Source organism: Diadema antillarum, unplaced genomic scaffold (assembly GCF_040938485.1).
Source record: "Diadema antillarum isolate AM-2024a unplaced genomic scaffold, OU_Dant_1.0 scf00000170, whole genome shotgun sequence".
Lineage (NCBI taxonomy): Eukaryota > Metazoa > Echinodermata > Echinoidea > Diadematoida > Diadematidae > Diadema > Diadema antillarum.
Window position 1 is genome coordinate 2,527,790 of NW_027271059.1, and position 10,879 is coordinate 2,538,668.

A 10,879-nucleotide genomic window follows, 5' to 3' on the forward strand; every position below is an offset into this window, starting at 1 on the left:
AACAGACAGATTACGCCACTGCACTTGAATCAAAATCAGAATAATGAGAGCGCTGTCATCTTTTTAAAACATAATTCAATAAATATTCTTCAAATCTGCAATTTGGATTTGATAATTTGATAAATACAGTTTGCTCTGGCTATAGGTCATTATTCAAAACCTCTTCATACGTTTACCTCTGACGAAATCGCTCTCATTACTTCTGACATTTTACCTCTGCCATTTTTACTTCTGCCATTTTTACCTCTGCCATTTTTGCCTCTGCCATTTTTACCTCTGCCATTTCTACCTCTGCCATTTTACTATGACATTTTTACCTCTGTCATTTTTACCTCTGCAATTTTTACCTCTGCCATTTTTACCTGGCACCAATCAGGTTCCATAGCTAGATTGAGCTAGGGCCTACGACAGTGACACTGACAGTGTGTAAATTTATGATGATAATCGATGGTGATGATGTTGATGATGCCATGATTAAGATCAAATCCCCAAATGAATGTTCGTTTTGCCAAATTTTGGTGCGTTTCAAATTCCATGAAACCGTAGTCCCGAAACCGTAATGTTTGTATTTATTTGAATTTTAAATGACAAATTTATATCAATAATTATCCTTAACTTAAGGTTGAGTTTATTTTGATGGCAAATTTTCACACACACACACACACACACACACAAATCAGCTCGCTCTCTCACATATCATTGAGTATCATGCATTGACCCTCTCCCCCAGCTCACAATTAATCATGTATTTGTAGCCTGTTTGTAAAATTCCAGGATATTCTTGTAAATTCCAGGAGTTTTTAGTGTTGATTTCAGGAGGACTGACCTTGAAAAGTGGAAGCACTGATGATATGAAGCAATAAGACAGACGCAGGATCTTGCCTGCTTTTGATGAGCAACTGAAACTCTGGGCCTAACTTCTTTTAGTGGCGAGCATTATGCCTAAATTAAAGTGCTTATTAATGAAGAAACTTGATTTATTTACGGTGCATATGTAATTCTAGGTTTAATAAAGTAATCTAGAAATTCAACAGCAAGAAAAAAACGCCGCAAACATGTTAAGAGAACTAATGTGAGTCCTCCGCATAGCCGCCATACAGCCTACACACAGCGCCCGTGCACACATGATTTCGTCGAGCTCTGGACCCTTTTTATCGACATTGTCAGACTGGCAAAAGATCGAGAAGTTTAACTCGAAGTTTTGCCAGTGTGACCGCAAACTTTCCACGTAACTTTCCGCCAAACTTCTCGATCTGTTTGCGGGCTATGTATCCGAAGCGCAAGGCCATTGTCATGTACAAACGTGCATTGTTACGTCATAATCACTAGCCACTGGACGGCGTGCTCTTGCTTGCGCGCGTACCAGTGGCCCAGTCTGACCAAGGAGGTACTAGGCAAGCCTAAGCGTGCACTCCATATAAGGAAAAATTGACCTAACAAAATGGCGACGCAACACGGTAAATTTGGCTGCACGGTCTCGTGTGTGTTGGGAATAGGGACACGCATTCCACTATGTTTTAGTTCGGTGGTCAATACTAGGACCCCTTTTATTTTTGTTATTTATGAATGATATAACGCAGTGTCTTAGATTTTCACAATGCAATATATATGCGGATGATGTGGTTATATATACCACCAGTAGGTATGTTGATGAAGCATCCTCACGTCTGCAGTCAGATCTGAATGATTTATATCTTTGGTATACTAGGAATAAGTTAAAGATCAACGTTGATAAAACAAAAGTGATGGTTTTGAGTATGTCCAAAAAATATGATCTGAATATTTGTATTAATGCTGAACGTATTGAGCAAGTTCACAGTATTAGGTACTTAGGTATTGAAATTGATGATAAGTTATTATGGAATAATTATGTACGACAGTTAACGAAGCAGCTAGGTTGTAAAATTTATTTACTACAGAAAATGCGTAAGTTTGTCAATCAAAATGTGTTGAATTTTCTGTATCTCACTCTCATACAACCTTGCATAGATTTTGCTTCTTCTGTGTGGGGCCATCGCTCTTCTAAATCACTGGATAATTTGTTACGTCTACAAAAGAGAGCAGCAAGAGTGGTGAAAAGTTATTATGATTATGTTAATAGTCATGGTGTTGATCTTATCAAAGAACTTAAATGGAAATCATTTGAGCAACGACGAGATTATTTTTTGGCAACATTAATGTACAAATGTGTATATTGTTTAGCCCCCACTCGTATGGTTAGTGAAATAGAAATGGTCTGTGACAGGCATTCTCATAACACTGGTTCAGCCGACTCACTCAATGTGGTCATTCCAAAACCAAATCTTGCATGTTTTGAGTAGTGCTTTCGCTTCTCAGGAGCACAAGTATGGAATTCACTACCAGACATTTTACAAAATGCCCGGGCTGTTCAGAATTTTAAGCGTGTATATAAGCAGTTATATTTTTTGTAATATGTACTTGTTGTTGTGACCATCTCAGCTGCAGAAAATCTTTCCTGTCGTTTTTATTCTAGGTATTGAAAATTATTTATCTTTTGGCTTTTTTTTTTTGTAACCTCTTTTCTGCGAGAGACAGCGAGGGAATATTATCATATCTCTTATATGCTTGTTAATATTATGATTATTCTTTGGTGTGTGTGTGTGTGCGCGCGCGTGTGTGTGAGTATGTGAGTGTGTGTGTGTGTGTGTATGTGTGTGTGTGTGTGTGTGTGTGTGTGAGTGTATGTGTATGTGTGTATGTGAGTGTGTGTGTGAGTGTGTGTGTGAGTGAGAGATTGGGTGGATATGAGTACTCTACTGTCATGTGCTCCCTTTGAAAAGAGTGACATGTATGCCGGCATTTATGCCAATATGAATTCTAATGCTTAGTCCAGATTTGTTTTTCTTTGTCTTTCTCTGCAGTCTTCTCGCCAAAGGAGTTGCAAAGTGAATTTTAGGACATGAATTTTATATTGTTGATAATTAACTATTCATCTGATTTGATACTTCAATTACTGCAGCTGACTTGGATTTTATACTGGTGACAATTCATTGTAATGATTGAATTTTTGTTTGTATTTTTATGTTTTATCTCAGGACCTTGATGAAAAACAGCTCATGCTGATCAAGCTATCCTGAATAAATATGTTTCAATAAAATAAGAATAAAAATGTCTAGCCATGCAAAGAGGTAAAAATAGAACTCCTTGATTATTATGAACAATGAAAATCAGTCATGTAAAACACACCTTCAAGATCATGGGCATTGGCGTTGGATACATGCCAAGCTATGAGGTTACGAAACAATCATTTATTTTTTCCTATAGCACTATACCATGCATTCGAATTTGTGATAAAAACTAGGAACTCCTCCTTGTGCCGAGTAAAGATGAACAGTTAGATTTCCATGACTTTCCGTTTCTCCGATTTTCATTTAATTTCATTTGAATTCTATAAAAAAAAAGATGTAAGGAATACAAAGAATGTAAGAACTATCATGAAAGAACCCTGGAACATTCCATGAAAAAAAAAAGTGCTGTAATATTTCGACGAGAGACAAAGGACGACATGAAAACAGGTATTTCAGTTTGTAAGGGATAAGCATACACCGTTGGTTGTTCTAGGGCCGATTCCGAGATTTAAATCTATAAAATGTTGTAATAGTTAATGTTGCAAAAAGGAAAAAGAGAACGACAAAAAGAACAAATACACATAAGAAGGCGAGAGACATCAGAAGGATTTACATAAAGCACATCGAATGGAAATAATAGTTTATAGTAATCTTAATGGACAAGATATAATTTGCTCTGTACCGATTAATGGTAATTCCGTATGTCAAACTGCAGTAAGTTTGCAATGGTTCCAGAACTTTCGTGTGAATAACTATGATGTGTGTGCGTGTGTGTTTGAGGCAGTACGGAGATCCCGAAGGAAGAAACACAGAAACACAGAAAGGATTGTAAGGATTGTACCTTTCATGTGGGAGCTCCGTTGTTTTTGTTTTTAATTTCCATGATTAACCTTGTCTCGATTGTATTCATGCTCTAGAACAGCCACTGAATGGTAGAAACTTATTCTAACAGAATGAGGTCCTATTTGCTTTTCGATTCCGCGATAGTTTGGTGGTTGTGTATAAACTATTCATTTCTACGAAGCGTATAGCAAAGAGCAAACAGCTCTAACGATATTATCATCTTTTGAGGCACATAGGTGATGAGGGTTAGAATAAAATGTAAATATTTGCAAAGACAAATTCTTTTTTCCCTCTAAGATAATGGCTTATGAAAAGCATGGTGCACACAATGTCGACCCCATCATGTTTCAAATGCAATGTAGATAAAGAATAATTCAGCCATTGATTCATCAGTCAGGTGGAACCCTCGGGAAGAGGTCCTTACATATCAAATAACGTCACCTCTACTGGGTTCCTTCTTTCCTCATTATTGTGACATTGCTCAACTTTCTCGCTCCTAATCCATTCTCTCACAATTATTCGTCATCATTTTATTTCCTTCATTCTCTTATTAACTTTATCTTGATCTACTACCTGTGATGACTACTACTTCTTGTTTACTCTTTCTCTCTATTTTTTCTCCTCTCTCCTTTCTTGCTTGAGGTTTGTTCTTGATATGTCCATCTTTCATCCTCCTCTTCCTCCGCTTCCATCACCTGAGTTTATTCTACATTTTACCTCTGTCTATTGCCGCTGAATTCTCATGTGTGGTTGTGGCTAACACTATATTCTTCGTACTGTACGATAATATTACTGATATTTTGTTTTACTACTACCACTTAACTGCTACTACGCTACTACTATACCATGATTACTGATACTATAGTACTATTGCCGCCGCTCTTTCAAATGCCCTGTGCCAATGTCCAATGCATATACACGATTTTTTCCTGATATGAAGTGAACGTCAAATTTTTAAAGCTACTACCTCGTTTGGTTCTTTCGTGTACCATTTATCAAATATGACGTCACCTTTTTACCTTTAACGTTTTTATTCTCTTGAGATTTTATTATTCTTCCGACTAGTCGAGATTAACAGACAGACAGACAGACAGACAGACAAACAGTCAAACAGCCGGGGAAGGGGACGGAGAAAGAGAAAACAAATACCATTGTCTTAAATAAGTATACAAAAAAGGTGAAACAAGTGAAATCAGTGTGAAGAACATAAGCTCAGGAGTACAGAGAAAACTCTGACACTCACCTCGGCATGGTTGGAGCGAAAATCCTCGCACTGTGTACCAGCAACTAAGGTAATAGTGTGATCTAGTCGGCAGGTGAACATCGAATGAATGTTACTCGACCGCAATGCTCCCATCAGGGGCTTGAAGGCGGCCAGGTGAATACACTGCTGCTGGTTTCACGTGACTGAATGTTATTGGGGCACAGAATTGCTAATTCTGTGGGTGTTGTTGTCTTTCTGCAGGTATTGTCAGAATGTAATAATGAGCTGAAGTATAATATGCGACAAGAAAAATCTGATATGCAGTCGATTCTGAAGTAACAAAAACACACAACGAATCTTATAATCCAGCATAAGAAGCATCTGTCGCACCCGTTCTTGTGAGAATAATCACAGGATCAGTAATAACAGACCTTAAACGTTCTCACCGAACTTGTACAAGTTGGTCTCGAAAATTCTTAACAGTACCCTAGAAAATACTCACCATATTCCAAGAACTCCAAGAACACTCCAAGAACACGACGAGTTCGGTCTTTTAATTTTAACCCTTTCACCGCAATTGGTAAGTATTTGCAAATAACTTTTCATTGTTTTATTTTTCCATATCAAAATGATAAGAAATTATCGCAAAATAATGGTGACGATTTGTACAAGATAAGGTTAAATGAAATTTGAAGCAAATGCTAACACAAACAGGAGTACACTATATTCAAATCAATTCAATAATTCATTTATTTCCATCAAAGAAACAAGTACACACTCGCACAAAGTATTCATTCTCATAATCATAGATCCACATGTTATGAAGAGCTTGCTTCCAAAAGAGGCTAAATCCATCATTTTCAATGGATTTAGCTCCATTTAGAAGCAAGTTTTTCATATACATGTATAGAACTGTTTTAATCTCCATGGAATCATTGTGGGTTGAAATAACACTAAGTAATGCCAATAATATCATAAAGCGTAGCCCTATTCGCATACCATCTCTAAGCTGGCTCCTATAAATGAAATAAAACCGAATAACCGCATAATGGCAAACGATTCTTCAGAATCAAACCTAATAATCGTTCATTTCTAGATAAAATTATAATATAGGCGAGTTGAATAGCATACAAATAGCGAACGATATATATATATATATGTGTGTGTGTGTGTGTGTGTGTGTGTGTGTGTTTGTATGCGTGTATGGGTACATCATGTGTACATATAGGCCTACTTCATATGCAAATGATATACTTACATAAGAATAAATACCAAACATGCACGATAAAGGGAGAAGGAGAGAGAGAGAGAGAGAGAAAGAGGGAGAGAGAAACAGAGAGAGATAGAAAAAAGAAAGGAGAGAGGGAGATGTATTTTGATTTTTGTTTGAATAAAAGTATGCATGGAACCGCACAATGAACTTATTTACTTTTTTTGTGCTTGTCAGCTGATGAAACCCGAAAGTGAACCCCCCTCCCCTTTACAGAATCCCTGGATCCGCCCCTGATGTTGTTTAATATCTCAGTGGTAACCTGTCCCTTCGTTACTGGTAATGACAATCCATTTATAAATTATCTTCAATACTCAATCTGGCGTGTTCCAACTCCGCCTAATCATGACATTTTAGTATAGACTTAATTAATGAAAAGTGCTTCGTTGAGCAACTATGGTTTTTGGATACATTAGCAATGGCAGTGTGTGTGTGTGTGTGTGTGCCTTTATCAGACGGAGAGAGATGTACTTTAAACTCTGCTGCGATTCGAGTATGAAAACAATCGACCCTTCAGTCTAACACGTTTGCATGTTGCAATAATTTCTATTCATACTGGCTTTTTATAGACACTCTTTGGCTCGAATTCACAAAGGCCGGCAAAATTCAATCCCTAATGGATGCTGCAATGTTTCATCTTTAAGAGTCTTAATTTTTTATACTCCTCTAAAATTTGAAAGACCACAGTCGAGGCAGGCACTCTGAACATTATTACTGGTTTGCCTTAGTTTACTTTGGGTTTGTTTGTTTGTTTTAAATCACCAGGGCCCCATATGATGGATGCACAATAGCATTAACACTGTATAAAGAATCTATAATTCACTTAACGATGATCGCTTTACTTTCAAACATGAAACAAAGCATCAGACTGCATGCTAACCATGTGTGAATAGTAGAAAAAAAAACAACAACGTCAAACATAAGCTACCGCCATCGTGACCACAGCTTGAGAGTATAACATGTATAATGACACCCTCTCTCGTCATAAAAAAGACATTGTATCATTAACGTTTCCATTTTGTTTGTGATTTACTACAGTACACGTAAAAAAAAGAAAAAGATAGATATCCATCATCCGCACCCAGTATACTTTTGGTCGTAGTGGCTAAATCTTTACACCTTCGAATATTACATTACGTTCCCGCAAAATCAAACAACTTTAATAGCACCTTGAATATCCTTTCTTGGTTATGCAGCATCAAAATATTCTTGAAAACACATTGGCGTGCATGCATGATAAAGTGATAAAAACATTTTAAAGCAAAGAAATGGAACAACTGTAGTTACTCTGGGCTGAATTTGTAAGAATGCGAGAGATCATCATACAACCAAAGGCAGGACGCTGGTCAATTCAATGAGTAACACGTGAGAACGTAATTGCTTTTATCTACTTATCATTTTTTTTTTCTCACGTGATTCGAAGAGTTAGTAAAACTGGCAATCCGATCGACTTTGAATAGGTATACATCGGCTGAATTACAATTTTACTGACTGTATTAAACTTTATGTATCAGTGTTCAAATTCTTCATTTTTGCAACGTTTGAAGAGTTTGTTCGCAAAAACCGATAAGTCCATATTTGTCAAATGGAGATATTTGCGATTAAAGGTCGAGAAAAATAAAGAGAATAATAAGAAAAAAATTGCTTCTTTTGGCCATGACTTCAAAAATGGACCTTTATATGTAGAGAGCAATATGTCATTGAAAATGTATTATTTTGTACTATATGACAGAGACCGTACTTCAAAATCTTCAAAAATGGACTTATCAGTTTTTGCGAACAACTCATCGTTTGCAAAGTTAATGGATTATTCTTACAACGTGAAGGAAGAACTCCTTAAAGGATAATAGGCCTATAGTTTTGGTAGAGATAGGGATTAAAATCTTAACTTTGTGCAGGATAATGATTAAAAATCTCTTATGAAATACGTGAAGAAATACTGTAGTACGAGAGATCATTCAATTCTATAGCAATTCAAAGTTTATTTACTGAAAATCGGATTTGAAATGGCTGAGATATCAAAAAAGACAAAAAGTAAAACAATGGGTACGTCCTAATAAAAGGCGGGTAACACCATGTCCTTTTATCAGGACCTGTTTGTTGTTGGATATCACAGCCATTTCAAAACCGATTGTCATGAAATAAACTTTGAGTTCCTCTAAGAATTGTATGCTTTTTCATATTACAGTATAAAAGGTTTCTCATTATTTCACAATGAAATTTGGAAACCTGAGGTCCCATCTCAGCCAAAACCATATCACACCTTTAAGGCAGTTATTTCAAGCTATAGAGTATTACACAATCCCCGTGATGGTCGAAATACATCTCACCTGCTTGATCTGCAAGTATTTCGTCGATACGTGCACGGTAAATGATCCTGTCTAGAAAAGGTCGTTTGGAATTAATGTACCACATGAAACACAGGCATAGAGAACTAACGTCACGAAGAATAACAGTGTACGTGACTCGGTGGTCCACCGAGGCCACTTTCTCTTATTCTTAATTATCATTGTTCTTTTTCATACTGTGTATAGAAGGTAAAACCGTTCCGATCAAGTCCTCTTATTGCTTTGATACTGAGTGAATTAAATTAGCACTGTCTATCTCATGCATTGCTTCTGTCTGCACGTGACATTCAGGGAAGTGGAAAGTCAAGCGGTCAAACAAACTTAAAGGGATGGTATAGTTTTAGTTATGGTTCTTATAAAAGGTGGACCCCACCTTTTGTTAGGACCATACTGTTTTTGGATATCTCGGACATTTCAAAACCGATTTTCATCAAATAAACTTTGAATTCCACTTAGAATTGTATGTTCTTTCGTATTTCAGAAGTGGTTTTGAATATCGGTTTTGAAATGGATGAGACAGTTACAACCAAAGTGGTAAAATTTTATTAGCACCACAACCAAAACTATACCATGCCTTTAAACGGTATAAACATTGAAGCCGACATCAAAAAGGGAATCGCCTTGTCTCAAGGCCACACTCCGTAATACTATGGGTACAGGTTACGTACGACATAGACATGACATGATAATATAACACAGTTCTTCTCAGTCACGATATTTCAAGAGAAATGTACAGGCCGCCCAAAATGTCAGGGATGTAACAATGACAATGTAAAAGGAACAAAGAAACAGACAACAATGATATCGCAATTTTCCCGTGAGCCTAATATTATCGCAGTTATTCATGTTATTGTTGAGGTAATACATTCAACCTTAACACTCGTGAAGAACACAGCTCATTTTGGATGGAGATGTAGTCAATTTCAAATTCCCTTCAGACACACCCGGTCTCCACAATGTTTTGACGAAGATCGATTTAATAAATTATCGCCCTATTTCTTTGTTAACTTCATTTTCAAAACTTCTTGAAAGGTTGGTATATACGCGCACACGAAAATTTCTCGAAAAGTGTGAAGTTTTTTGTAACTCCCAGTTTGGTTTTAGGAAAAACCACAGTACGACCCATGCCTTACTCACTTTTATCCATAAAGTTGCACATGCTATAGATGATGTCTCCCACACTATTGGAGTTTTTCTTGATTTTTCAAAGGCCTTCGACACAATTGACCATGATATTCTGATTTACAAGCTACGACATTATGGTATACGTGGGAAGGCTTTGGACTGGTTTCGAGATTATTTATCAAACAGAAAACAATTTGTGAGTATAAATGGTCGTGATTCTCAGTTAAAATTAATTTCATGTGGTGTTCCACAGGGCTCCTTACTAGGCCCACTTTTGTTTATTTTGTACATTAACGATCTTCCTAGTTCCTCGCCAATTCTTTCCTTTATATGTTTCGCTGACGACTCCAATCTGTTTTTAACACACAGAGATCCTTATACTCTTCTTAACACAATGAATAAAGAACTTAAATATGTGCAATCTTGGATATACGCCAATAAATTGTCACTTAATATCGATAAAACTCATTGTATGCTTTTTAGCAACAGTCTTAAAATCCTTCCTTGTAACATTAAGTTTTATGAAATTGAATTAAATCAAGTTAGTAGTATAAAATTTCTAGGGCTTTTTATTGACAGTGATTTGTCTTGGAAATCCCACGTCAGTTATTGAAGTAATATTCTTTCCAAAAATACGGGTGTTCTTAATAAACTGAAGAATGTTTTTCCAAGTCAAATCCTGCTTAATCTTTATTCCACTTTGATTACTCCGTACCTTATTTATGGTATTCTTGTTTGGGGGAATGCACCTAGAAATCTTCTTGACATACTGTTCCGTGTTCAAAAACGGGCCATCAGAAATATCAACCATGTTGGATATTTGTCCCACACGAATGATTTATTTTTCAAAAATAAGATACTGAAAATATCAGATTTATTTAGTTACAACGTCGGCATATTTATGTACAAATTTTCTGCCAAGGAGTTACCGGATGTTTTCACTCGCATGTTCAGGAAAAACTATTTGATTCATGATTATCCTACCCGCCAAAGTGATGCA